Source organism: Tamandua tetradactyla, chromosome 25 (genome assembly GCF_023851605.1).
Source record: "Tamandua tetradactyla isolate mTamTet1 chromosome 25, mTamTet1.pri, whole genome shotgun sequence".
Lineage (NCBI taxonomy): Eukaryota > Metazoa > Chordata > Mammalia > Pilosa > Myrmecophagidae > Tamandua > Tamandua tetradactyla.
In genome coordinates this window covers 7,823,368-7,848,134 of record NC_135351.1, presented here as the reverse complement: position 1 = coordinate 7,848,134, position 24,767 = coordinate 7,823,368, and the positions used below count along the sequence as shown (strand labels likewise).

The window sequence follows — 24,767 nt, the reverse complement described above, 5'->3', positions numbered from 1 at the left end:
TCAATATTACCCAAAGCTATTTACAAATTTAACAAAATCCAAATGAAAATCCCAACAGTCTTCTTCACAGATATGGAAAAGCTAATCGTCAAATTCATGTGGGCAAGGGATCCAGAATAGCCAAAACAACCTTGAAACAAAGAAGAAAAAAGCTGGAGGACCCACGTTTCCCAATTTCAAAACTTATAAAGCTACATGAATCAAAACAGTGTTGAATGGCAGAAGGACAGACACACAGATAATGGAAAAGAATTGAGAGCACAGAAATAAACCTATACATCTATGGTTGACTGATTTTTTTTTAATTAGAGAAATTACAAGTTTATCATGTAGAAAATACACATTTCCCATATAACCCCCTCACCACTCACACAGTTATCCCTATTATTGAACTAGCATGATTCATTTGTTAAAATTGATGAAATAATGTTATATTAATTATACCACCAACTGTAGTCCATGGTTTATATTAGGGCTCATTCTTTGTGTTGTACAATCCTATGGTTGTTTGAAACTTTTATTCTGATAACATATGTAAAAGCTAAAATGTCTTATTTAACCATTTTCAAACAAACATGGGTGTTAATTACATTCACAATGCTACCATTACAATATCCATTACCGAAACTTTTCCATCACCCCAAAGAAAAACTCTGTACTACTTAAACATTAACTTCCCATTCTCCACGCTCCACCCCAGTACCTGGTAGCCGATATTCTAGTTTCTGACTGTAATCTGCATATTCAGATTATTTTATATAGGTGAGATTTTTGACAAGGATACCAAGTCCACTCAACAGGGAAAGAATAGACTCTTCAACAAATGGTGCTGGGAAAGCTACATATCCACATATATAAGAATGAAAGTGGACTATTACAGCAAAACAGTATACAAAAATTAACTAAAAATGGATTAACAGCCTAAAACAGGAGCTTAAACTATAAAAGAAAACATAGGGAAATATCTTCAGGACCTTGTATTAGGTATATGGATTCTTACATTTTATACCCAAAGCACAAGCAATAAAAGAATAAATAGATAAATTGAACTTCAGCAAGATGTAAAACTTGTGTGTGTCAAAAAAACATTAGCAAGAAGGTAAAAAGACCACCAACAGACTGAAAGAAACTATTTGAAAACCATACATCTGATAAGGGTTTAACATCTAGAATACATAAAGAACTTCTGCAACTCAACAACAAAAAAGACAAACAATCCAATTTGAAAATGAGCAAAGGACTTGTATAGACATTTCTCCAAAGAAGATAAACAAATGGTCAATGTGCGTATGAAAAGATGCTCAACATCATTAGCCATCAGGGAAATGCAAATCAAAACCCTAATGAGATACCACCTAACACCAAGGAGAATGGCTATTAAATTTTTAAAAGGGGGGAAATAATAAGGACTATTGAGGATGCAGAAAAATAGGAACCCTCAAACATTGATGGAAGGAATGTAAAATGGTAAAAGTGCTGAGGAAAACACTTCGGCAGTTCTTCAAAAAGTTAAACATCAAATTATCACATGACCCAGCAATCCCACTCCTAGGTATAGACCCAAAAGACTTGAAAGCAGAGACTCAGACAGGTGGTTGTATAATAGCCCAGTCTCCAGTTGGAAAGGCCTCACTTTTCATGTGTTCAGCTGCTCCCAGCTCTCATTTCAGTTCATTTTTCCCCTCTCTTTGGAGATTTCTTTCATTTTCTATGAACCTAAGAAATAAGGTAAAATTCTTTAATGCAGGATCTAATTGTTTTTGTTTTTTGCTCTTTTAGCTAGCATAGCTGGTCTTACATGTACTGGAAGAGGAAGTTCCTGGAATTTTTAAACCACTTTCAGAGTTAGATCATGACTCACCCAGGGTGAAAAAGTCCTTCATATGTTCCCCCTTGTTCTTAATAAAAAAATCGTTATTACCCAGCTCCACTGGCCTGCTAGCCTTGGCTCCAAATGAGTTTTGATTATATTACAAAACCCAAACCTCTCAAATGATGAAATTTTAGTATCAATGACAATTTACATAGTGAAATTTAAGACAATTCTAAAAGTATTTTGAGCAATTGCAGCATCTCTGGAATTAACGTATTCAGAGGAAATTAGATGAAAGGTAACAATAGACTTAATTACTAGAATCTGTTTCAAAGCTGCCTTGATACCTTTTAAACCTAATATACATGTAACACTGAGCTCTTGGGAAAAAACCTCTATGAATTCAAGGTTTCAGTAATATTCTTCTTTAATAACAATGAATTTATTAAATATAACAGGTTAAATTAACAAACAATATTTATTTTCCTTTGTAGAACAGATACATGAGAAATTAGTAAGCAACAATATTCCATTACCAAAGTGTTCTGGGCCCTGACATTAAAATTAAAACTCAAGATTTAAAGCAAAACCATAACACTGGAGAAATATGTCATCTCCAGGTGAAAGGATTACCCCTAACTTTTCTTCTTCTTGGTGCTTTTCTGCAGTTCATACATTTTCCCAATGAGAAAGGGAACATCTGATGCTATGGAGTAAATAATAAATGTTATTTGAAGGAGGAAAAGGGGAATAGGAAAGAATTCAAATGTCAGTATCTTTTAGTGCAAAAAAAAACACAGGGCTATCTCTAAAAATCGTAACCGATAAAAAAGATTTACATGCAAAAAAATCAGGACCTAGTATTTAATATTCCTACAGATAAAGATAAAGCTGTTACTTTTCTCTGCCAAGGATGAGAACTATTCCAAGAACACATGTATAGAATAGAGAAGGTAGGATGAGATGGAAAGGAACATTTTATTAGTACTGGTGAAAAGAAATGAGGTGTTCTCGCTCATAATGTGGAGCTAAGGTACCATGTGTCATCCTTAAAAAAAATTTTTTTTAATTAATTAAATGACTGATCAGAATAATAAGAGCCCTGTGTTCCAAGAGACATTTTTGCAATCCAGCAATAGCCCAAAATCCTGTTATCTGATCTTAAGCATTTACTAACAATTACACATTAAAAGGAAAAAAAAAAGTCAGTACAATGTTGAAGGTCATTCCACTAGAAGGTCATTCCACTAGAAAAGGGGACTAGAGCTGAGGCTTGTAGAATAAGTTTGGTTTAACTGGCAAAAGGCAGAAACAGGAGTCCCAAAGAGCAGGAGCCCTACTCTATTCAATTCTAGAATAAAGATCATCTGTTTTAGAAGATGGAATATGGTTCATGTACCACTTCAAAGGTCAGAATGAGTGTCATGTGAAAAGCTAATATGCACCAAGAAAAAACATCCTTTTATGTTGTTGTTATTTAAGAACACGGAACATTAAAAAAAAAAAAACCTGTTCTCCATAATAAAAACTTGGATATTTCAAAGTAACACCGGGAGGTGAAAAAGCAGTTTTGTCACTTACAAAAGGCACAGGAGAAGCAGCAGACATCTCTATCAGAGACCACCCAATTAGACACTTCCTAATTGGAAACTCAGATTTAAAAATCCTGTAAGAGCAACAAAGCCTTTACGGTTGCACCGTAACCTGTGCAATCACTTTTCTAAAATTTTACTAAAGGAGCCTTATGCTCCTCTGCGTTCTGATGTTTAAATGGGAGCCAAGGTCATTACATTATTCTGAGAAGAAAAAGGGACCCCTGCCTCAAATTTCCTCTCAAACCAAGGAGAAAGATATCCTCACATAGGAAGCCAGAGCCTAAAGATAGAATTTGAGTGCAATGCAGTTATTCTCCTGGTTTTCACAGGCAAAAACTGAGGGTGACTAGCCCTAGGATAAAAAAGAAAGCAAACACTCTTTTAGCCTAACTGAATTAAAACACGGCACTCAAGATATCCCACTAATCCCACTCGCTCTGTCAAGGACACGAAGCATATTGTTGAATAGATGGACACAGATGACAGCACCAAGAGCAGCGAGCATACAGGAACAGAGCGTTCCTTTCTCCAAATATAATGCGCTTGCTGATAGTATTAATTATACTTCATATCTTCAAAGTGTATGATTACTTAAAAAGCAGCACTGTAATCCATTATTCCTTTCCATCTGCTACACAATTCTCCCACCGTCACGTAGGACGCCCGCCGGCTCCGGCCACTACCACCACCACCATCACCACCACCACGTCTTACACAGACAGAATCCAAGTCCTGAAGACTGTAGATCTTGCCCAATGCTGAGCTTACAATAATCCCAGGAGTTTACCTGTCCAACCACAGGATTTAGTTATTAATTGTGACCCAACTACTTTCAATAAAGCAATCCAAAGCACTGGACACATACAGAAAACATATCAAAAATATTGGAGTAGGGAGAGTAGTTGAAGCAACAAATCTAAAGCCCAGCCAATCCAGAAAGATCTCAAGATGTCATTAGAGATTAGAGGAAAAATGTCTGTGAAGAGTCTGCAAAGAGAGAGTTAGATGACCACCTTCACAAGGCAAAGACTGGGAAATAAAAAGTCGGGTGAGAAGAGGACTTTGCTAAGAAACGGTCCATAGGAAGAAATGAAGCTGTGGTCCCTGCAGGTGCTCCCCCGTGGGGTGGAGACACCTGTGTGCAAGCACAGCTAGCTGTCTCTAAAAGAGCGTGCGTGCACAGGGAGGGGTGGCTGTTTCACTAGCACTACCTGTGCCAGCGTCATGCTCACCAGCCGGTCTCCTGATCACACAGCGATCTCCTCATGTTAAATACAGGTCCTTCTGACTCTTCTTCCCCCACAGTCTCTCTGTCCCTTCCCCTCTGCTCTGTCTCTCTTGTCAATCACCCACGGTGACCCCAGGCCCTGCATCTGACACGATCCTGTGACCACAGAAGCAGCTCTCAAGATATAAAGCTAACTCTGGGCTTGTCAGCATCATTAAGGACATACTTCCCAAAATAGGGAATTTCATTGAGAAGACTGAGGGAGTACAGAGATAAAAACTTTAATAGTCACATATGGATTTTGATGTGAACGGCAGAATGGCCAGAGTCCCTGCTGTCACAGAGACTACGGTTAGGACAACACTAAGTAAAAGGAGTCAGTCAATTTAAGACTTTCTTTTTTTAAGTATTAAGTTTAAAAGTATTAATATCTACTAGTACAGTGTGTGGATAGGACCAGAAAATGCATGTAATATATTCTAAAGGCTGAAGTTTAGAAAACTCTGAAATGAGGAAACATGGTAATTTGTAAGGCCATTAGCACAACACAGAAGACTAAGACCACGGAAATAAGTCTAATATTATATTTCTAGAGGAATGAAATATCTTCTAGAAATATGATATTAGAGGTGAAAGGAACTTTTAGAGATTCACTAAGCCAACCTCCAACTGAGAAATTAAATCCAGAGAAGTGAATACCCCGACAAGCTAAGACCACTTACACCAAAATGCACTGACCCAGAACCAAAACACCCATCTCATCCCAGATTCCAGGAGCCTTAAGTGGCAGTCTCTCACTTAGCTTTCTGTTGGAGAGACATCACGGTTTTATGAAATGAAATTATACTGCCATTAGCTGCACAAAATAGGCTGTGTCGTGTATTTTTTCCATTAGTACTTCTTCTATTTTCTGACGTTTTTCTTCAGTATCTCAGATGAACCAAAACACAAATTCCACTCCAGCTCATGGAAGTTAAGGCAAGTATTTCACCGAGGAGAGAAAAACAAGAGTGAAAAATTAATTCTAACCGAGCTTAAGACTAAAAGTGGATTGTAAAAGTCAATTAAATTGAAATTTAGAAAGCCAAGAGGAGTTTTAAAAATGGCCCCGATTTTAAATCCACATTTAAAAAGCAAATAAAAAAGCAAGTAATCAGAAGAATATCCATCTATGCAAAATCCCATGAATGGCCAGGGGAAAATATGGCTTGGATGACCATGGAATTTCAGCGAGTCATTTAGGATTGGTCTGTGGTTCCCAAAGCAGTTATTTTTCCATTCAATTGCCTAAAAATATCCATTGATCATTGGTTTAATCTGTATAAGCTGCCTTACAGATTGATGCTAAATACTTACCCGTCGTTCTCTCTCTCTGAATTCTTGTGACAGATATAATGACCCTGCAGGAAAGTTGGTTGCTGCTGCTCGCACCACTCATATAACTAAAAGATTGGTTAGAATCAATTGATCATTTATTATATTTGCTACCTTTTTGGGTGCTTACCTTAATATATGGTTTCATTTAATCCTCTGAATCCTCATTATTGCCCCATCTCTCAGATAAGAAAATTGAGGCTTAAAGAAGTTAAGTAACTTGTCACTTTCAACAGTATGTGAGGGAGTTTGAATTCCAACCCAAATCTCTGACTGGCTACCCCCTTCCAAGCAATATGATCACTTAAAAAAAAAAAAAAGCAATCACTTAATTTATCACTGTCTTCGACTTCAGTAGAAAAAGGATCCAGAGAATCTGAAAGATGGCGTTTTAAGAATTGGAGGTACAGCATGAACATTTTTTCAGTTGCAGTAGTTTCAAACACGCAGACTGCTTTGTGCAACCTGCAGAAAACTGGGACAGTTTACCTAATTAAATCATCTTGATTGCACAAAGTCCAATAAATCCCATGCAAAAAAAAAAGGTAACTAAGGTTTGTTTTTTAAATGCACTAACCATATGTGCAATTGCCAGTTTCCTGGGTTATTCCAGGATTGCTACGAAAACAAATGAAATGTACCCCGTTATCAACATGAAAGCATTGCATGTTTCGAGGCCACGTGAATTTCCAATCACAATACCAAGAATAAGAACCAATATTCCTGCCATACCTATTAAGACCCCAGTGCTTTACAGAGGTTATCACAGCCTATAGAGAACCAAAGGGAAAAGGCAGTAGAAATGTGGGAAAGAAATGCCTGAGGCTGAGAAATTAACTAATTCTTACAAGGAAGTAATACTGCTCAAACCCAAAAGTTGTTCAGAAGAAACCCTCCAGAAGGAAGAGACATAGTTTGTGACACCGTTTTATAAAATTCCAAAAGATGATGTTGGTGACTGACTCATGTTCGCCACAAAAGACACGCTTGAGTCTTAATTCACATCCCTGTGAGTGTGAGCCTATCTGTAAATAGGACCTTTGAGATGCTACATTAAGGTGAGGACTCATTTGTGAACGGCATCTTCAGAGATCCTATTTAGACATGGCCAAGTGAATCAGGGTGGGCCTTAATCCTGTGACTTGAGTTCTTATAAGCAGAGGAAATTTGGCTGTCAGAAGTAGCCAGAAGCGAGCAGATATTAGAGGAGCAGACACAAGGAAAAAGAGATCAGTACACAAGGCAGCAGTGCTGAATGCTATAGACTCTGGGAGAAAGCAAGCCCTGGCTAACTAAGACTCTGAGGTGGCACAGGATATAATCAAAATAGAACCTTAATTCAATTAGTCCCTGTGGTAGCTGGAAGCCCAAAAAGGTAGGGTCCCTCAAGGGTGGCCAATATGGATATTTTAAGATATGCACATATTGATTGCCTTTTAAATTAATCCCAATGCTGATGAAATAATCCCATCTGCTTTTCCTGCCTGAAGTATATGGGCCCAGACACCGGTTTGAGGACTAGCCCAGTTTCACAGAGAGAGAAATCATTAGTGCTCACTTTCTGAGTTCTGGAACAAGAAAGTGTGGTGGCCAGCTAGACAAACGTTTAAGAGATTGTAAATTAGAAAGAGATGTAACATTTTCAAATTACAGGGCCTTTCAGCATTGTAGCATTAGAATGAATATGATAAGGTCAATTCAACAGCATTTGAAATTTGAACGTGTCAGCAAGTCACGACTATATCACCAATACAAGTTAATTCGAGGTCCATGAGTAAATCTTTCCCTGAGGTACAAGAGCAATAGTCTAAAACTCTATGGGACAGACCCTGAAAGCATTCTTGCACTGTGCCCTGTCAAATGCAAAGACAAGCAACATGAGCAGTGGAGAGAGGATCCAAGATAATCTTAATGGAAAAATAGTGCTGGGTGAGGCAGCCAAGCAAAATAGTTTAAGCAGACAGGTTGAGTATGTGAAAGAAATGAGGTCATATCTATGAATTCAGGCTGTGCGAACCAGCACTCAAATGAGGAGGATGGGGAGAGAGAGGTGGAAGGAGCAGCAGCTTAAAAAAACTCGACAGTAGCACCCAAGTGGCATTTTAGTCTGCTGATGCACATCGTCCAAGAAAACATTATGCGGCTGCTGTGCTTAAAGTCATAAAACATTTTTGCAAGCTGATATTTTTAAAAATGCTTAATTCAGGTAGATGATTCCATTAGGAAGGATCTGACTCAAAAGATTATCAACTTGACTAGAAAGAAAACCAAAAAAAAGTCATGATTCTCTGAGTAACAGAGAGAATCCTTTGGCAGTTGGGGGGTATTGGTGGGGGACAATAATAAATTGATACGGCTGGGAGGTGAGAATCCAAAGGTAACTCAATGCACTCATAGAACACAGATAGCTCTTCACGACAAAGATAATCTTTTTTTTAAAGGATTTTGAAATTTCCTGGGGCTGGGAGATGGTTGCCAGAAAACGAGATTCTACCTGGAAAAATATATGCACTGACAACAGAAAAGGGAGTTGGAGAGAAAGGTCAGATCCATTAGAGATTTTTTGGAATGATTTCACTGCAGATTCCATGATACAAATCCTCTCCTCCATTTTATTTAAAAAACTATCAGCAAATTCCACCTCACTCATTAATGATTTTGCATGATTTAATATTTGCAGGAACGAAATAAAAGAAGTACCGACTTCTGGGTTCTGCTGAGACTGGAATGAAAACAGAGAGTGTATAAGTGAACACAGACATAATGATAACCAGAAAAGAAGATACTTTTTAATGTCAAATGGTGTTGCTTCAAATTTAAAGGCCTCTATACAATTGGTGCCATCTAGAGGCAAAGAGGAGGCAGGTGGCTGCTTTCACTGGCGATGGAACACAACTTTGTCACCATAAGGGACTAATTTCATCATTTCTTCCCATCATTTATCCTTACCCTTTCAATGGGCTTTTTCCTAACACACTGCATTTACTAGACAATAATACTTCTTTAATTAGAGACACATATCTGACACCAAGATCATAAAGACTTGATAAAATTCTAGTTGCTATTTATTTCCCCCTGCAGCCTTTTTTTTTTTCTTTTGGTATCATTTCTATAAGAGATAAGAAATAGGGTGTAAGACAGTACAAAAGACGTCACAAGAGTGAATGTCCAAATTAATGCTACAACTCAGGTCTTCGGATCACTAGATGAGTGCTCTTCCCTCTGCCAAAGATAAGGAACCAGATAAGCAGGACGGTTTGGACATAAAGAAATAAAAGAGAATACTAGTAAATTAAGAATGTTGGATCTTCAATTATGACAAATGTACCATACTAATGTAAGATGTTCACAATGGGGGAAACGATTGGGTATATGGGAACTCTCTGGTCTACTCTGCAATTTTTCTGAAAATAATGACTCTGAAATTAAAATAAAATTCATTAAAAATGTGAAGATAGGGGCTATGTATTCCTCTGACTGGGGTGAGCATTCAGTAGAAAGGAAAAAGCCCAAAGAGTCACAGACTGGGCTCCTATTGGTGGAGAACATATGCTAGCATGGTTTTAACCAACTTAGGGCAATAGAGATGGGCTCTGTGGACTACTGCTTGGCCACAGTGCCTTGAACATAGCAGGTGCTTCCCACACATCTTTTTAATTGCTCAATTAATTTAAAACTGCCTCTATAAGCACATGCTGAGTCAAGAACCAGATCTTAAAGAAGGAAGTATTTGCTGTTCTCTCCAGTTAACTGCAGAGACTACTCCAAACACTGCTTAGAACATCTCTAACACCCACACTACTTTCAACTGGAAAAAAAAAAAGTCTTTCCTTCTTCCTTGCTGAGAAAAAAATGAATCCATCAGATAGGAAACACCTAACATCCAGCCCTCCAGTCCTACTCATAAACGCATTTGTCTTTGCAGTCACACTGCACTCTTTCACGCCTACCTTAGTTTAAAAAAAAAATTAAAATTAAAATTAAAGGTGCACCTTCTTCCTGGCATACCCTAGTTCTGACTGCTCTCCCGAGTTCTTGGATCCGCCTTAATTCGTTTCCTTCCATCCCTTCACAGTCCTAACCTAAAAACCATGCCATCTCTCCTGTACCTTCAAACTCTCTTCTGGTTCTTTCTTATACTGTGAACGTACCCAACTATTCCCTTTAAAGAAGCACTCCAGGAAACGAAATTCCCGCTCATCCCAGATCACGCTACTAATTTACTCTTCACAGTTAAGCTGGCTGCTCTGTCTTGGTCACCTTCATGCCTTCCCCTTTCCCATCTGTCACTAAGTATTTGTATTCTGTAGGCCTCATTTTCAGACCTGTACACTACTTAAACTGCATACTCTGCCCTAGATGAATTCAGCCAAACTCCTAGCGTCGCCTACCTTCTATATGCAGGTGCCTCCTCAATTTCTATTTCCCAGACAGAAAAGATAACTGCCTCCCAGACACGGCCACTTGCTACCCATCCCCAAACTAAACTCTCTCCCCTGGCCTCCACCCCAAACATGTCTCTCCTCCCGTGTCCCCTAATCCAGACAGTTCATTTTGCTGCTGTTCCCTTCCCCTCACACTCCTCACATTCAGCCACCAAATCCAGCAAATGCTGCATCCTTAATGCCTCAGGTCCATCTGTGTATTTGCCATCTTTGCCATTTCTTTGGCTTGGCCAGCACTGCTGCTCCCCTGGTTGATTCCAATCATCTCCAAATGAGTCTCCCCATCTCCAAACCTACCCTACATTGCTTCAAGCCACAGGCTGCTCTGCAGAATTATTTGTCTAGAACACCAATCTGATTGCTTCATTCTATGTTTAAAAAATCATCAGTGATTCCTCATTCGTTTCCATCTAAAATTCAAATACCACAAAGCTGGAGAGAAGGCCCTGCGTGAAGCAGTTTGTGCCTCCCGCTCTGTATACCTTCCCTACATACCATCACCACCACCCACGCCACACACATACACACATACACACACACACTTCACAATACAATCCAGATGCTCAGCACACAACTTCACATCCTCAGGTCTTCAAATCTGCCACCCCCCACCAGCTGGAGTACAGTACTCTCTTCTCTATCTGGATCCTTTCAACTTTGGGTTTAAGCCTCCTGTGACCACCCCAACTCATCCTAGAGGTGGAGATTTCCCTCGTCTGTGCCTTAGCCATCTCTCTTCCACTGTGCCGTGTTCTATATAATTCAAGTTTATTTATTTGTCACCCTCACTAGGCTATAAACCAAAGGAGGGACACTTTGTCAGGATCTTATTTACCATGATCCTCAAGGACCCCAAGAACACACCGCATGCAAACACAGCGGCAATCTATACCCAACTGAGCCCCATCAAACCTGTCTAAGCAGGTCCTGTGAGCCCCTGAGACAGGCCAGCCATTGAATAGTGACAGATACAGCCTGATACTTTGATGAATTACAGCCTCATAGATTAGGCAGACCCACTGCTTATTAATTCCCAGTTCACTGACGGACAAATAAGTAAGAATCCCTTCTAAAAATAAGCACATTCACACATCTTACCACGGGCATTCCCAAGCCATCATTTCCCCTGAATGCAGCAAGCAAATTCAATTATGCTATTCAAATCCAACTAAAGCGCTTGAGCAAATATTAAGTATTCAAATCACTTTGGAGGGAGGATTGGTATGTCTTAGCAAGATGAAGAGACAAGACATATTAAAGGAATACCAGACTTATCCAAGTGGATTTCGGCTTCTAATTTCACAGATTTTAACTTCTTTAGACAACTGGGCCCTAAGTGTGATGTACTTGTTCTCATCATTTGGGAAGACTTGTGTTTTAAAGGCCAAGTTAGATGCAACTTTGTCCTAGAGTCTCTGCGGGAAGTCCATTTCTGTTTTAGCTAATTGATATCGAATCGGTTCTGTCATTCCCGGATTTTTCTGTAACTCACCACATGCCAATTAATCGAGTTACAGAGATTAGCACAGGAGAGGTAAGGCATTAAAGCTCTGTACTGCAAAAAAGCAGACTTTAGTTTCTCCCTGCTGCTTGCTTCATTTCCTCTCCTTGAGATGAGACTCTGTGCCAGAGAAGCAATAGAAAGAGATTTGAAACAGTCAATGTTCTATGATGAAAGATGCTATAAAAACACATTCAGTTAAAAAAGAAAAAAAAACACGTCAGTGACTACTTGTGCCAGGCTGAACCAAATACTAGCTGGCACGGGCAGGAGAAGATGAGAAACTCAGGTTTCACAAGCTTTCTCAGGGAACCTCCTCCACCCTAGTCCTTCATTTTCAAATTCAATCAAGACCTTGCTGAAGAGAACAGCCTTTCTAAAGCCCCCACTCCCTGAGCCTCTAAGAGAGTAAACTCAAGTTCAGTATATCACCAACGCATTTAGCATCTTGTTTAGTGGCAAAAACACATCTTCTCAAGAGGCCAGGGTCAAGGGCAATCCCAGGACAAGACGGAACATCTTGCACAGCTGCTGTCTTGACCTGAGTCAAGGGCTTCCCTCTTGGAGCTGTTAGCAGGCTATCTCTGGTCCTGACTCCAAGGTCCTGCCAAATGCTTCTGGATATTTCAGAAATCTGGCCAGTTGTTTTACCTGCTTTTATTAACCTTGACATATCATGACAACTGCATTTATCAGCACTTTTCTTCTCTTAGGGGTTCCCATATGGGTACCGATGGGAGAAGAAAGTAGATTAATAGTCTGCCAAGCTCTGACTATACAGGGAAAATGTCAGAAGCTTCAGTCAGTCCAGGCAGGAAAGATACATGAAGCTGTACACAAACTACATGAGAAATGAAACGTCTAGATGTGCTGGAGCAAAAAGCAACAACAAAACACACTCTGTCGCGCTGCAAATAGTGCTCCTAACAATCAACATTTAAAGGGGGAAAAGACGTCATTCATTCTGCCATTGTTTTGAAAATTATGATCTCCCACCATCCTCTTCCTAGGCCATGATGACAGATAAAACACAGAGAGGGAGACAGCATATTCTTCTTTCGGTGACCGAACAGCTCATTCATGATGCCAGTGGGTGAAATGTAATGGGACCAACGCCCCAGCTAAATTCTATCACCTACTCTAAAGGAAAAAGACTAAAGACATATTACTATCTAAAGGGAAAAGGCAAAAGACATCAATTATTAATCAGTCAGCTGCTGCTGGCAGAAGCTTAAAAAAAAATTAAAAGAAGATAAGACCTTCAGAGTAGGACCCAGTAGAAATCTGATTCACACGTTCATATTCAGGTAAATCTACACCTAATGAGCACCAAGGGAACAGACATATATTCTTTAAGATGACGACAAAGGGGTGGGACACACAGTGTTCAGGCCGGACCATTCTGGACATTTTGAGGGCAGCATGGGAGCCCCATATCACCTCTTGTGGAAGCCGGAGTCCACTCTGTAGCTTTTCCTTTTGTCTCACAACCATGTTCACCAAGGAGAATGCTAATTCACCAGCTGCCCACCTTCACAGATTCAAGAACACGGGGAAAGACAGTACAGAAATAACTTCATACAGAGGCTAAGGTGGAGCTGAAAAAAGCTAAGGAGGATGATCAGATGCTGAAAAGGAGAAATGTCAGCTCTTTTCCTGTTGACACTGCTTCTCCACTGCAAGAAAACCGTAACAACCAGGGCATTGCAAATTGATCTGTTGATGACACTGTCAAAGGCATAAATAGTAACACTTTGGAAAACTAGCTCCAAGCTATTCAATCTGCTAGGAAACTGCTTTCCAGGGAAAAACAACCCCCTGTAATCAGTATAATCCAGACCTGTTTGATTCCAAAATTTGTGTCCTTTCTGGGTACAACCGATCGCTCTCCCATTCAGTTAGAATCTGCATAGGCATTCACTAACATTGCTTCCAGGACATCAAGAAAGACCAAAGCTGTGGTAGATGGAGGTGCTATCCCAGCACTCATTTCTCCGTTGGCAACTCCCCATGCTCACATCAGGAACAAGCTATATGGGCTCTATGAAACACTGCAGGTGATGGCCCATCTTTCCAAGACTTAATTATCAAGTATGGTGCAGTCAATCCTCTGCTGGCTCTACTCAAAGTTCCTGATATGTCATCTTTAGCAGGTGGTTACTTACATAATCTTACCTGGACACTTTCAAACCCTTGTTGAAATAAGACTTTTCCTTGTTTACTGTACCTCCATTAGATGCTGTTGAGCAAATTCTTTATGATGAAGAGTGCGTCTCCTGTATCACGATGATCCAGAAGTATTAACAGATACCTGCTGGTCCATTTCTTATTTTACTGATGATCCAAATGAACAGATTGAAATGGTTGTAAAAACTGGAATTATGCCCCAGCTTGTGTAGCTTTTAGGGGCTACTGAATTGCCAAGTGTGACACCTGCACTAAGAGCCACAGGGAATACTGTCACTGGGACAGATGAACAGACTCAAGCTGTAATAGATGCAGGAGCCCTTGTCATTCTTCCTAGCCTGCTAACTAATCCCAAACTAATATTCAGAAGGAAGCTGCATGGACAGTGTCATGCATCACAGCTGGCCACCAGGACCAGATACAGCCAGCAATGAATCATAGATTAGTCCCATTCCTCATTATCATTCTTTCTAAGGCAGACTTAGGCACACAAAAGGAAGCTGTACGGGCTGTTGCCAGCTATACAAGTGGTAGAACAGCTGAACTGATTGTATACCTCATCCAAAGTGGCAAAACAGAACTGTTGATGAACCTTTTAACTGAAAAAGACACCAGAATTATTCTGGTTATTCTGGATGCCATTTAAATATCTTTCAGGCTGCTGAGAAACAAGGTGAAACTGAGAAAGTTAGTATTATAAATGAAAAATGTGGAGGCTTGGACAAAATTGAAGCTCTACAAAACCATGAAAATAAGTCTGTGTTCAAGGCTTCACTAAGCTTGATTGAGAGGTATTTCTCCATAGAGGAAGATCAGAAATTGTGCAGGAAACGACCTCTGAAGGACAGACCTTCTAAGTTCAGGACAGTACTCCTGGGACTTTTAACTTTTAGATTGTACAGCTAAGGTATAAAAGTTATTTGTGTACTATGTTTGGTATAAGTTTGCCTTGCTGTTTCTCTACTAAAGAACTCTTTTTAAATGTGATTTGTGATGTAGCATTTTTTATAAAAAAACTATACTTGAACAGTTCCAAACTGTATGCTGTATAAAGCCTCTTCTCTCAATGTATTTAGTTCTACATAGAATTTCATACCTTGCAGTAACTAAAGATTAAATTCCAAGAAAAAAAAAAGACAAAGGGATGGGAGAATTGCTAAGCATCTCCCATTCCACAAGCAGTATGCTAGGCTCTTTAACCACGACTTGAGCATTGTCCTTATCTTAGGTGAAGAAACAGAGGCTCACAATGGTTAAACAACTTAAGCATGGACTTTAGAGAGTGCAGAGCCAGAATTTGACTCTCCTCTCCACCAGCTCAAACGCTGGCAACATTTTCAGAACAGCACAGAACAACACCTGAAATAAATTTTTCCCTGCTAATGCTGCTGAGGGCCCATAGATGGACCCTAAGAACCAAGGTCCCAGAAGCTCACATCCTTTTCATTCAGTCCTGAAGAGTGAAGAGTGAAAAATTCCACATTCTCCCACTTTATGTACGAATAAAGGCTCTTTACTAGTAACTGACTAAGTAGTTTACTAAGGTGTGCTGGTTTGAAAGGATTAGGTGCCCTAAAACTGCCACGTTTTAATCCTGATCCAATACTGGATCTCTTAAACCCTATTCAGTACCATATGTTGGGGGCTTGATGAGATTATCTCCACAGAGCTGTGGCTCCGCCCATTCCAGGTGGGTCTTGATTAGTTTACTGGAATCCTTTAAAAAGAGGAAGCATTTTGGAGAGAGAGAGAGTAACAGAATGATGGGAGCGCCATAAAAACAAAGGGAGAGCTCTGAGAACCACACAGAGTCCACCAGTCAGCACTTCTGGAGATGAAGAACGAAAACACCTCCCAGGGAGCTTCATGAAGCAAGAGCCTGGAAAGAAAGCTAGCAGATTTTGCCATGTTCACCATGTGCCTGTCCAGTTAAGAGAGAAACCCTGAACTCATCAGCCAGTCTTGAGTGAAGGTAATCTTTTGATGGTGCCTTGGTTTGGTCATTTTTATAGACTTGCTTTAATTTGGAGATTTTCACAGCCTAGAACTGTAAACTTGTAACTTATCAAATTCTCCTTTTAAAAAGCCATTCCATTTCTGGTATACTGCATTCCAGTGGCTAGCAAACTAGAATATAAGGGTTACTAAAATGTGGCTTCCATAGAATAAATTTAAGTAGTTGTTACAGTTGACCAGGGATTCTGTCATTCCTCAAAGTCTGGCTACCTGAGAATGAATGACCCTGAACAGCTCCTATAGGCCTTGCACACATTTGAAAAGTTGGAATCAGCACAATTTCTAGGAAGGAAACTATCAGTAAATCTTCAGTGGTGGCCTGTACTGGTTGGAGATGTAATCCTGGTTAGTCAAAACATACCATTATGGATGAATTTATCACGGGTTCCTTGATAAACTCTAAAGCACGTATTGATGCACAATGGCATCGACATCTAATCAGACATTAAAATTGTATTTAAGACCCCATAGTTGAAATGAGAATCACTTATACCACTACTGCCAAAGCACAGGTATACAAAGTCTACATAATCCCACTGCCAAATTCCCTGTGAAATGGCATGTTGTTATTTCTACATTCTTTTCTGCTCTGAAAAAGGGGAAAGTATTGGGGCAACTCAATTGAGAGGTCTCTCATCTTATCTCAGAGCCCATGGCTTACAGAGATTGAGAACAGTCACCCTGGAGAAGAGAGCCCAAGTTCCCTTTGCATTATCCTACTCAGAATTCTTACGTGAAAAAGTTATTCTTTTCATTTGTCTCATGTAAGCCCTTCTGTGGTTCGAGTTAAGCTTAACTCGTAAATCTCAAGCAATTTAAATGCCAACCCTAAGAGGACTCCATGGGTTAACTTATTCTGGATGCAGGGTCATGTGGGCAATTACCCACATGGAGAATGAAACCATCTCCTTGATGCTGACTTTGAATTTCATAATCCAATCCAAGATCCTATGCAACCCTTTAAACTATATGCAAAAAATGTGCATATATGTGTATTTGGGGGTGTGTCCAAAGCTTTCATCAGATTCTGAAATGACAAAAGAAAAAGGAATCATTGTTATGATGAAATGCTATGCATCATATAAAATTATATAAGGTGTCTATACAGCTGAAAATAAGTATGTGGCGCTTAGAAAATGTATCTGGCTCATGAAAACTATTTTATCTTTCAAACTTATTTGTATTAATAAAAGTTCACAATATCATAGAGATCTACCCCAGAATGAATGGAGAGGATGACATTAGGAAGTAGATTTCAGGGCAAAGGCCCAAAAAGGGGACACTTCAAGTACCCATTATATGGCACATTATTTGTCAATGAGCATCAGTGTAATCTTTTACAACCACAAGTAGATTAAGGTAGTTGAACAGATAATTTAACTGGATGTTGCTAGTAGGTTCTAGAGGCCGGTTGGTAAACAAAGACTCCTTCTCATCTGCTGTCCCACCTTCACCTACCAAGCTAAAAATGTGAAATTATTCCACACCACCCCTATGAGCAGCATTCAGTATTTTGCACCAGGCAAAGAAGCGTAGTCCATATCAAGTTGTGAAGTCTACTGTGAAATAGCACAATTCTTCTGTGAAAATATTTTTGCTACTTTCACACATCATTTCAGCAAGTACAAAAAAGTATTGTTACTGTAATTATACGGATTCAGTAAAACCTAATGAGGTCTTCTTGGCCTCCACCAAGAGCAAATGCAGAATGTAAATGATAATAGTTTTGCTGGAACCATGGAGGAATGAAATACAATAGATATTCACCTGTTTTTCTCTGGATTCTATTAGTAGTTCAGAAATGTAGGCATTTAGCCTTCAGAAGACCCTCCATCCTTTATGCATTCCATGTACTAATAACCAGCAACTAGAGGACCTCTCCTCCTAAAACTATATTATATTCAGAAATTTTAAATTAAAATAACAAAGAAACATTTTTGCCTTCCTAAATGTGACTTTTTTACCTGACTATTTATTGGGTGAAAATGACCCATTTCCTTAAAGTCTTCCAGACATTCCAGGAAAGGGAGCAAGCTTACTATGCCAATTATGTCTACTGCCTCAGTCACAATCAATCCTTCACAGCCTGCCCTGAGAATAGAGTTGAGCCCTTTAATTTTCCTTTGCCAGCTTTGTTATTAGAGGAGGCTGGAGAGACATGACAGGAGGAAGGCATTCTTACTGGTTCCAGGGAGCTCCTGTTCCCCAGCCCTGAGGACAGGCAGCAGCACCCAGCTCCTCCAGCGGCTCCCACAGCGGCCAGCAGCTTCCCCCACAGCCATCTAGGGCAATTTCCTAGCTGAGTGCCTCCTGCAAGATGCCTCCCCAAGAACAGCTTTCCCCAGCACCCTAGAAATCAGAGCTCCAGCAAGTTCCAGAGTGTGGACCTCCAGCAAATTGCAGCAGTGCAGTGACACTGCCACTTCACTACCTTTCAGTGAGCCACAGCTGAGTGGGGCAGGGCTCCCTCAGTCCCAGGGGTAGAAGCTGCTCCTTATAGCTGCTGGTCTGGAGTTCTGAAGAACACTCCTTACCTCTTGGTAGCTAATTCCTCATTATCCCAATCCTCTGAGTTATAGCTGATAATTCCTTATGTTAAACTTGTCTCATTCAAATTAGTGTGTGGTTTCTGTCTCCTGGTTGGACCCTGACTAATGGGCCTCCTGTCCACTCCTCTGGCAGGACAGAGGATGAGAAATAGCTCAGGAATCCCCAACCACAAAAGCGGGCAGGTGAACTGCCACACGCTTAACCATGTTGGCTGTTGTCTTTTTGCCAAACCAGAAAGGACACATCTGAGTGCCACGTTTGCTGACTGCTAGTCTGGGCAGGTCCCTGGGCTACACAGGGGAGGCACAGAGAAGACAGAGTGCCACTCTAAGATGCCTGTCCAGATGAAGATGCCAGGCACACACAAGCTGACAGCTCAAGATGGTGAATGTTGAAAGCTACATGAGGGTCATGAGCAATAAGGGCTAAGGGGCAGTGACATGGTCTCAGGTTAAAAGGCTAATAGGGTCTGCCTTGCAATAAGCCCAAAACTCTGCGCTGCAGAAAAGGCATTCTCTCTTTAAACAGTCCTTCCAATGCCCTTTTCTCCTGCAATAATGGGTTATCACTCAAATATAATATGCCATGGACTACTCGCGGTGCACTATCAAGAGGCATAACTAAGTAAATATCGGGGCAGAGAAAAAGAAAGAAAAAAAAACAATTTCAATTTAACTGCATCTTTGGCTGGAGGAGGCCTTCCTAGATTTTAAAGAAGAGATTAGGGAAACATAGGAACTGTAATCTATCAAAGCCAAATAAAAGTGCCTTCGATAAAGCTCCTCAACATGAGGCTATTAAGGAAACCCAATAGCCACACAGTGGTGAATAAAACCCTGACATTCATTGAAAGACAGGAGAGTGATTTGGGACAGAAAGCAGGAATAAAGAGGCTACCCTTGGCTCATCGCAAGAAGAACAGTAGGGAGACTAGAGAAAAGAAGTCCAAGAGCAGGAGGGTTCTAATCAACCATCTGCAAAGTGGGGGAGTACATCAAAGAAAGCAAACAGAGATTTTCTAATGATAAAGAAGTGAGGTTTTCCAACAAGGATAAACTCTTTGGCCTTCAAAGGGATTGTTCAAAGCGAAGGGGACTCCCTCAACGAGGACTCAGTCACTGCAGGCCAGGATCACAAACTTTGGAAGGAACCCCTTAAGCATGCTACTAAGTGAACGAATGGTGAAATGACAGCAATTATTTTTAAAAGGAAGGGGGGATCTGAAATTGACAATTTGATGGAAGCATCATTCCAGTAATGAGTTGTGGTCAAGAATATATCAAAAGTTCATTTCTCCGAATATCTTCACTCATCTCTTCTATAAAATCATTTCCTTCTGTTTATACGTGAATATTCATGAATTATATATTAATTATGTATTATTTATGACTTCTTCATAACTGAACTATGTCTTTACTTATTAAAATCTAAATTTTTGGACTTCATGGACCAGTAGAAGTTTCAAAAAACTCTAAGCACTTAGATAAGGCTGGCACTACTTTATGTTTTGCCAAGGATAGGCATATTTAAAAAATACTATTACTTTCATTTCATAAAAGAAAGAATATTTTAAGACCAAAGACAGTAGCAAGGGAATCATCTCAGGATAGAGGAGAGCTCTTTAAAGGGAATAAACATACCTTTATAAAAATTGCTGCACTGTCCTTAAATTTTTAATTTTTCTGTAAGATCAATGAAAACTTTGTAAATGGACCCAGACCAGTTAATAGATTCAAGTTAGAGAACTATTAGCCAAGAGGACAAGGAACAAGACAAATACAAATATCCTTACATAAAATTAAAAGAAAAAATAAGAAGCATTTAGAAAAAAAAATTTCTTGGAATAATGAAGATAGACGCAGGAAGGAAAAGAGGCTCATCATAAATTATAGAGACAATTCTGGAGGAAATAGTGCTTGCATATGTTTGTGTGGTGAGAGCAAGAGCCTGGATGAATCTGATCTAGAGGATGAAGACAAACTAAAGAAACAAAGGCTCCGTAGCCAAGAAGAATAAGCTGTAGACTGTTAGTCTCCAACACAACTCTCGTGTACATCCACCGCAACCACGCACAGCCCAGCTAATGAAACATGACAAGGTGCCTCCAGGGACAAGAGGAAAATATAGCTTCTCTGGGCCCTGGTTCATATATATACTTTTTAATTAATATTTTAAAATCAGATTAAGTAGAAACAGAATGGGTTCCCTCTGATGGGTCTATCAAATCCATGAAAAATCCAATCATTCCAAAATAAATAGCTCAATCAATGCTTTGTAAAACTTTTGATTTGAAGCTGCCGAACAGTGGCTCTCAAACTCTGCAGTCTCAAATTCCTTCTATGCAGTCAGAAATTGGAACATTTTGCATCATTTGCAAACCTCCATCTCATAGGTAAACAACTACCCTGATTTTGGAGTTTATCATTCCCATGTATGTTTCCACAACTATTATATATGGATCTAAATGAAAAAATGATTCTGATGTGTATGTGTGCGTATGGAGAGAGGAGAAGAGAGAGGGAGAGAAAGACGAAAGTGAAGGACAGAGAGGAAGGGCGAAAAAGAGGACGGGAGGGAAATTGAGCAAGTACACAAGAATATCCCTTCTTTGAAGTATACTTCGAATACCTAAAAAAAAGATATCATAGTTTAGTATTACAATTTATTTCTCTCCCTCAACACTGTTTTTAAGCCCCAGCCAAACGGACAAAGTTATCTCTAGTTTATTTATTTTAATTGCTATAAAGTATTCAACATACAAACTAGAGACTGGTATACTTAGCTTTGTTCTTCTATTATTTTAATTTTAAACTTTTCATTGTAGTAACAAATATACATCTGAAAATTGCCCATTTTCACCACATTCAAGTGTGTAATTCAGTAGTATTGGTTACATGCACAATAGGGTGCCATCATCATCCATACACATAACTTCCAATAAAAACTCTTCACCATTTAAGCGATAAAGTTCTTCCTGCCCCACTCCACACCCCATGCTCCTGGTAACCTATCAACTACTATCTATCTCCATGAACTCTGCTTCTTCTAGATGTTTCATATAAGCAAGATCATATGATCTTTTTGTGTTTGGCTTATTTCACTCAACATGATGTCATCAAGGTTCATCCATATTAGAACACATATCAGAACTTCATTACTTTTGCTGGCTGAATAATATTCCATTGAGGATCCATTCATCTGGTAATGAACACTTGGGTTGCTTCTACATTGTCGGCTATTGAAAATAAAGTCACTAAACATTGGTGTATAAACAACTGTTTGAAACCCTGCTTTCAATTAATTTGGGTACATGCAAAGAAGTAGGATTTCTAGGTAATATGGTAATTCTATTTTGAATTTTCTGAGGCATTGCCAAACTGATTTCCACAAAGTCTGCACCATTCTACAGCACCACCAGCAATGTAGAAAGATTCCTATTTCTCTACATCCTGAGAAATTATGATTATTATTCTCTGTTTTTAAAATAGCTATCCCAGTGGGTGTAAAGTGGTCTCACTGTGGTTTTGTGCCTTTCCCTGATGACTAATGATGCTGAACATCCTTTCATGCACTTATTGACAATTTATATATCTTCCCTACAGAAATGTCTATCACATCTTTTGCCCACTTTTAAATTAAGTTGTCTTCTTGTTGTTGAGTTATAACAGTTCTTTATATATTCTGCATATTAAACATTTATCAGATATGTGGTTGTAGTTACTTTCTTTCATTTTTTTCACTTTTGTGATGGTGTCCCTTGATGTGCAAAAGTTTTGCATGTTTTCTTAAATTTTAATGAAGTCCAATTTATCAATTTTTTCTTTTGTTTCTCCTGCTTTTGGTATATCTAAAAAAATCATCAGCAAATACAGGGAAATGGAGGCCCCCTCATGTTTTCTTTTAGGAATTTTATAGCTTCAGCTTTTATGTTTACATCCCTGATCCATTTAGAATTAATTTTTATGTATATGGTGTAAAGTAGGCGTCCAACTTCATACTGTTGCAACTGGACATCCATTTATACCTGTACCATTTGTTGAAGAGAATGTTTCTTTACCTAATATGGTTCTTTACTTAAAACCCTTCTCAAAAATCATAAGTGTTCATTTCTGAACTCTCAATTCTATTCTACTGGTTCTATGAGTTTATCTTCACGTCAGTAACATGTTTTGATTACCAAGTTTGTATAGTAACTGTTAAAATTAGGAAGAGTGATAGCTCCAATTTTGTTCTTCATTGCAAAGTGATTTGGCTATTGGGGACCACTTGCGATTCCATATGAATTTGAGGAGAGGCTTTTCCATTTCTGTAAAAACAAATGTTGGGATTTGGATATTCATTAAGTTCATTCTCTATATACATTTGAATAACATTGACATCTTAATATTAAGTCTTTCTATGCATGAATACAGATGTCTTGTCATTTATTTTGGTCTTTTTTTACTTCTTTCAACAACATTTTGTAGCATGTAGTGCATAAGTCCTTGGATAAATTTATTCCACTTTATTCTTTAATGAGCTATTGTGGACAAGATTTTTTTTTTTTAATTTCGGTTTCAGAATATTCTTTGCTGGAGCACAGAACACAACTGATTTTGGCATGTTAATCTTCTAGCCTGAAACTTTGTTGAATTAGTTAATCAGTTCTAGTAGTTTTCCTCCACAGGAAATTCTTTGGGGTTTTCAATATTAGGGATCATGTCACCTGCAAATAAAAATAATTTTAATTCTTCCTTTCCAAGTTGGGTGACTTTTATTTCCTTTCCTTACCTAATTGCCCAGGTTAGAACTTGCATTCAGACTATAATTACTTACAATTACTCATAAGGCACAGCTTACTTCAGCCATTTTGTCCCTCATTTTTGTACATCTTTCATAATTTCTATCCCTGTTTTCCTTCTTTGAAGTCTTCTTTTGAGTATAACTGATCTTCTGTAATGAAACAAATTGACCCCCTTCTCAATTCTGTTTCCATATATACTTTAAATGCATTGTTTGTAGTTTCTATGAGGCTTGTTTTTAATAACCTAAATCTAAAATTGTGCTGGTTTGAAAATATTATGTACGCCAGAAAAAGCATATTCTAATCCTGATTCAATCTTCTAGGGCAGACCTTTCTTTTAATCATGATTCAATACTCTAGGCCGGAAACCTTTAATTAGACTATCTTCACAGGGGTGTGGCATGCCCAATTGTGAGTGTGACCTTGGATTAGATGGAGATGTGACTCTACTCATTCCAGGTGAATTTTGATTTGTTACTGGAGTCCTTTAGAAGAGGAAACATTTTGGAGAGAGCCAGAAAAAGATACAAACTTCAGAGCCCACAGAGAGAGAAGATACAGATGCATGGAGAACAGTTGCTTCAGAGAACAGAGACAAGGATGTTTGGAGATGTTGGAAGCCCAGCAGACATTGCTCTGTGCCTTCCCATAAGATGTCAAGCAATGCAGAACCTGGAGAAGGCCAAGGGAAGCCAAGAGATGAAAGCCAAGCCCAGAGAAGCGAGAAACCTCCACAGCAACAGAGACTGAACGTAAGGGAACCTACGAGCAAGAGACCAGCCAGGGACCAACATGCCTTCTCAGCTGACAGAGGTGCTCCAGACACATCGGTCTTTCTTCAATTAAGGTATCTTTACCTGGATGCCTTAGTTTGGACATTTTTATAGGCTTAGAACTGTAGGCTTGTAATTTATTAAATTCCCTTCTTAAAGCTATTCCATATCTGGTATATTGCATTCCTGCAGTCTACAAACTAATACAATAGACAGCTAGTTTGAAATGATACCAACTTAATTCCAATAGTATATGTGGTCTTTGCTCTTATACTCCTGCATTACCCCTCTTTATGTGGTTTTTGCACACATTACTTCTTCATATTTTGTGTGCCCATATCATAGAAATATGATTATGTTTTGTTCCATTCAAAATCTTATAAGAAATAAGTAGAGATACATAATGAAAACACAGTAATAGTGGCATTTGTATTCACCCATGTAATTACCATCACCAGAGATCTTTGTCTTTATAGGGCTCCAAGGTACTATCTATTGTCCT

At 39.1% G+C, this 24,767-nt stretch overlaps 1 protein-coding gene and 1 pseudogene across 6 annotated transcripts in view; one reads left to right on the top strand and one right to left on the bottom strand.

Moving 5' to 3' along the window:
- FARS2 (phenylalanyl-tRNA synthetase 2, mitochondrial) overlaps window positions 1-24,767 on the bottom strand; it is a 611,740-nt gene that overhangs the window by 416,678 nt on the left and 170,295 nt on the right. The gene's annotated exons all lie outside the window — the stretch shown is intronic.
- On the top strand, window positions 13,449-15,036 carry LOC143669171 (importin subunit alpha-1 pseudogene; annotated as a pseudogene).